We start from the raw sequence: 6,293 nt of genomic DNA, 5'->3' as shown, positions 1-6,293 counted from the left end.
GTTATTGTTACTGTAAAAATCTAAATGCATTACATGACCGCTCACGTTTCAACATTTTCATGTTAACAATATATAACCTTTTTTTAAACAGGAAAAGTCCCATTGAGACACAGTCTCTTTTACAAGGGAGTCCTGTATAGCACGTTCAATCATAGGTTGCAAGACAATAAATTACAAATAAAATACAAAGCAGATTTACACAGAATATACAAAATATTTGCATGTGAAGATGCAATGAGGTTATAATATATAAACAAACGAAATAAGGGCTAGAAGTCAATATCCACCCACCATTAATTAAAACAATTGCACATGTCCGTCCACATATCAGATATTCTTTTTTTAAAAAGCAGCTAAGGAAATTAGCGCACCAATCTTAAGTCTAGACTGGAGTTCATTCCAGGACGAAGGACCATAGTAAGACAGACCCCTCTTTCCTGCTTCTGTCCTCATTCTTGGTACCTTAAAAAGTAGTACATCACTAGATCTTAATTGATATGTACTTTGAGTACGAACAAATTTTAAACAAATATAAGACGGCAAGATACCTAAAATCGCTTTATAAATAAAAATGCACCAATGTCGCATCCTGCGCGATTTAAGTGACGGCCAATTTACCATATTGTATAAGATGCAGTGATGCGTCTGATAGCCAGCATTTGTAATGAACCTGAGAGCCGCATGATAAAGAGGGTCTAGTATTGACAGAGTAGATGGACAAGCAAATTGATAGATGATATCCCCATAATCTATCTGAGACAGGAATAGTCCTGCAACCAGTCTTTTTCTTATAGTCCTAAAAAAGCAAGATTTTAATCTATATAAGAATGCCAGAGTGAATTTAAGTTTCATAGCGAGAGCTTCAATGTGTTTTTTAAAGGTAAAACCTTTATCAAGCCAGATACCCAAATACTTGTAAGTATCAACAAGTTCAATAGCTTCATCTTGGAGTGTCTTAATAGCAAGAACTGGGACTTTAGTACCTATGGGGGCAAATATCAATGCCTTCGTCTTTTTTGCATTTAAAAGTAGCTTCAAATCAAACAAGGCGGATTGTAATGAGGCGAAATCTGACTGCAAATTCGCACAGGCAGTCTCAGGTGTAGAGGCACAAGAATACATAATTGTGTCATCGACATACAAATGATACTGTGAGTAATTAAATTCACTACAAACATTATTTATACAATGTCTATGAATAAATCCTATCAGGGAATTACATTAGAATTTAGAGTTAGAAACTCGTGGCCTCAAGATAGTAACTCGTGGCCTCAAGATAGTAACTCGTGGCCTCAAGATAGTAACTCGTGGCCTCAAGATAGTATCTCGTGGCCTCAAGATAGTAACTCGTGGCCTCAAGATAGTAACTCGTGGCCTCAAGATAGTAACTCGTGGCCTCAAGATAGTAACTCGTGTATATAAAAAATAAGTATAAGTAAAAATAAGTAAAAATAAGTATAAATATAGGCTATAAAATATGAAGAAGAATTATAAAGGACTATGGATATGCAGCCTACAAGATTTACATTACTTTATTAACAGAATTGTGATGAACAGTACTAGTAAATAAATAGAAGCAAAACTGCAGCAAACTATATTGCACACTGAATATTAAAACAGAGAATATTGCACAGAATGTGAAGTATTGCACTACAGGGTCCAGTTATTACAGTTTAATAACAAAGGGTCCATGTGTCAGACACTTTACTATCTTGAGGCCACAAGATACTATCTTGAGGCCACGAGTTACTATCTTGAGGCCACGAGTTATTATCTTGAGGCCACGAGATACTATCTTGAGGCCACGAGATACTATCTTGAGGCCACGAGTTACTATCTTGAGGCCACGAGTTACTATCTTGAGGCCACGAGATACTATCTTGAGGCCACGAGTTACTATCTTGAGGCCACGAGATACTATCTTGAGGCCACGAGATACTATCTTGAGGCCACGAGTTACTATCTTGAGGCCACGAGATACTATCTTGAGGCCACGAGTTACTATCTTGAGGCCACGAGTTACTATCTTGAGGCCACGAGATAGTTATAATTAATTTTTTTGACAGAGTGGGACTAGGGGGGCTCCGTACATTTAAAAGCAGCGCTCATTCATCATTGTATTAGATGCGCGCATCAACCGTCGCCTCGAGTCCGCTGTTGAAGGTGATGATCATCCATTTATCCTCACGCGTAACAACACATAAGAATAATAGTAGGCTACTTTGACCATCGGGTGCGGAAAGCTTCTCCGCACTGATGATACAAAAGTACAGGCGTCCTCTCTCAGCCCCCTTAATGAGAGAGAAAGAGGTTCAAAACCCTCTAATCACACCCGCTGTTACCTTATTAGACAGAACAGAGGAAATCATCAAACAACTTCAGTGACAAATCAGACCAGGCTTTTATGATCTTCTCCATATATATATATATATATATATATATATATATATATATAACTGTCAGTGCTGATGAACTCCTCCTCCCCACCCATCAAGACGGAGGGGATGCAGAAACACACACACACACACACACACACACACTCACACACTCTTGAGTCTTGACTTACAGGAGACAGGAAACTCTCCAGTTTATTTACAGCATCAAAGCCCAACACCTGCAGAGAAGAGATAAAAGCTCTGATAACTGTGATATTAGTGTATAGGCTACATATGTTAGCATGATATTAACACGTAATAAAGTCAACTCTTTAAATTAAATACTATTGCAAAATAGCAATTTTAAAAAAAGTAAAAAGGAGGCAGAAAATGTATTGTGTGAAACATCTCATCACTTTCTCAAGATAATTCTCATATTGCACAAAAGTGGTTTGTTTCAAATGGCCCACAAAAACCATAATCGTCAAAGTGAAGGTGAGCTTGTTGTTCATCTTGTTTCCAGCAGAGTGAGCCTGTGTGCTTAATTTCTGCTAAGCGCCCTTGTATAGAGTGGTGCAGGGATGATGTAAACTGGGTAAACCCATAGACATAATAGAGAGTAGAAGCCGCATCGACCGCTACTGCCTACTGGCGCTGACGCGCCATGGGGCAGCCATCTTGGACCGGTCACCCGCTCCATTCAGTGTAATCTGTTTGGCAGGTGCAATGAGCTGTCAGCGCATTTAATTAATCATACCTCACTGAATACCGAACTGATTTTCACCGGCCGGTGCATTAAACATAGCCTAGCTAGCTGGCTATGAATTCAGTACAGTAATATCAAAGATCCTTTCTCCTTCTCAACTCTCTGGTAATATTCTATTCACAAAATACAACCAATAGTAAGTTAAATCTTGTGAAAAGTAATCCCCAGAGCCCTGTTTGCGATGGTCGGCCGATTTGAGCAGGAATATGCTGCACAGTGCTCGGCATCTTGTTTCTTCTGCTGCTAAGCAACTAGGAGTATGACCGGTTCAAGATGGTGGCCGCATTTCTTGCGCCCAGCGGCCAATAGGGCGTCTACTCTCTATTATGTCTATGGTTGAAAATACATAGCAGACTCCCCAGACCAATGTTCAATCTTAAAAGATTGAGCTTGGTCTGGTGATAGCCAGACTAGGGATGATGTATTTTTGTAGGCCAAACAGGTAGACACAGAAACATATTAGCATTTTAGCACTTTCGGTTCCATCAGCCTGAAGTCAATGAGTTTTTTGAATAGGTTTTTGGTTAAATGCTTGAAATAAGGCCTGTGGTTAACACAAGCTCAAGATATTTTCAAGTTTCATTCAACAATATAAAATACATCAGTAATACGCTCTTGTGATCTTTTAGAAGCTTTTACTTGTCTTTTAAAATGCTGTTGCTAACAAGTGGCTAAATGGGACTACAGAGGTTGTCAGGGACATTAAAGACTTAAAGGACACACTATGTCAGGAGCCATTTCTTCAGAGTCCTGATTTTGGGAAACTGTTCACAGTACAGACTGATGCCTCACAACATGGCATTGGTGCTTTAGCCTAGTCCTTCAAGAGGAACAAGGTCAACTCAAGCCAGTTATATACATCAGTAGGAAACTCCTGCCCAGAGAGGTAAACTATTCCACTGTTGAAAAGGAGTGCCTTGCTGTTAAGTGGGCCCTGGACTCTTTAAGGTATTATTTGCTTGGATGAAAATTCCGGTTGGAAACTGATCACTGAGCATTGGCCTGGTTAGGCCGCATTAAAAACACAAATGCTCGCAGTGGTTTCTGGCCATGCAACCGTTTGATTTTGAGGTGCTGCACAAGTCAGGGTCACAAAATTACTCTGCAGACTTTCTCTCGAGGACACCACAGGCGGTGTCTGGAGAGGGAGGGGGAAATGTCACAGTGAGGCTCTGTGACTAGAGACTCTTATTTTGTAAAAGGACTCTTATTATGACCGTGGTCTCAGAAGATACATGCATACATACAGTTTTCATACTAACATAACACATTATCTGTTTTGCGCAAATTTTAACACCAGTTAACACAGATATGTGTGTGTGACTGATTGTGTATTTAGTGTTGTTCCTGTCCTCACCATGCCCTTTTTCTTTAGTTTAACATTTACTGAGTCATTAATTTCACTATGTTAATTTATGTATTGTGTTAAGAAATCAAACAAGACCGGTAACCATGTTAAATGTTTGTTGTTTTCAATTAACCACTTGCATAATATAAATTGTCATACTTACGTACTGGAACATTTTCCCATACCAGCAGACAAAACCCGGTCACAGTAACTGCCACCATTTTTGAAGATCTCTTTCCCGCCAATAGAAGGCACAGTGTGGGGGAGATTTGTGTTCTGTTTGATCCTTCGTTAAACATTGTTAAACATTAATAATTAATTGAGTTTGTTTTGTTTCCAATGTTTATATATTTTTGTATTATTCTAACAGTTTATCTCTTTGTTACTGTTAAATCTATTTTTTTGTCTTTCTTAAATTTCTTTATTACCTTTAATCACTAAATGGTTTAGTCCAAGTAAGAGGGGCTTAGCCTTTTTAAGAGGGCCTCTCAGTGTTGTTAGTGTGAGTTGGTTTGTAGTTGTTGCTCTGTTTTGGGTCAATTTATTGGCATAGCCAAAAGTTTGTTTGAGAATAACTTTGAACAGTTTATTTTATTTTTGTTTCGTCTTTTTGGGATTTTCACTGTAAATACCACTTGCACTCTATTGGAAAACCTTTATTTTTTTTTCACTTATTGGAATAAACACCGAACTTTTGACTTCATTTTTACGCCTCCATCTGCCGGTACATTCAGAGCAGTGGTGCTGCTACTGTCTGAAACATCTTTGGGGCCTCTTTGTGGCAGTTGGCACACCTGTCTCTGTTACAAGGTCTGTAGCTATTGACTCTGCAGAAAGTTAGCGACTTCTCCGCACTGTACGTCTGACCTCGCTCTGATTTTACTTGGCCTACCACTTGAGTTGCTGTTGTTCCCAATTGCTTCTACTTTGTTATAATACCACTAACAGTTGACCATGGAATATTTAGTAGTGATGAAATTTCACAAATGGACTTATTGCACAGGTGGAAAGCTACCACGGTACCATGCTTGAATTCACTGAGCTCCTGAGAGCGACCCATTCTTTCACAAATGTTTGTAGAAGCAGTCTGGATGCCTAGGTGCTTGATTTTATACAACTGTGGCCATGGAAGTGATTGGAACACCTGAATTCAATGATTTGGAGGGGTGCCCCAATACTTTTGGCAATATAGTGTAACCCCACTGCTGATGAACGGGACTCCTCCTCCACCTTACAGAGACACTTTACTGAGGAGACACACTCATGATAAACTCACCCAGCCGTCATGAGAGTGAATGTGGGAAACACTTCAGTGTACATACAGCGCCAGAGTCTGACACCTGCAGAGAAGAGATACAAGCACTGATAACTAACTGCTGACCACAAACACTGAGACAGAGAGACATATCAAAGTACTGCTACAGAATAACAGTTTACAATATTTCATAGAACTTTATTGAATTTAGCATTTTGTGTACAAAAAAAGTTTGCAACATTCCCCAATTTCACAATACAATAATAATGACATAATATCCATGCACATAGCCAGTCTGATTTTAATTGCTAATTAGAAAACATTAAAATTAATAAATAAAATAAAAACATTAAAATTGGATTCAAATATAAAACAAGTACATAAAACAAATGAACAAGTACAAATGTACATGCTGAGTATGTCTGACTGTAAAAAACCCTCTGCGGGACATAAAGTGAACAAACATGCTCTTCTGCTCAGTTCAAAGAGTCATTACATTCTTTTGATGTAAAGATCCTTGATCACAGTTGCTGTTTGTAAACTTATTTC

The sequence above is a fragment of the Abramis brama genome (assembly GCF_963993115.1).
Source record: "Abramis brama genome assembly, chromosome: 4".
Taxonomy (NCBI): Eukaryota; Metazoa; Chordata; class Actinopteri; order Cypriniformes; family Leuciscidae; genus Abramis; species Abramis brama.
Note: the sequence above shows the minus strand (reverse complement) of the source record.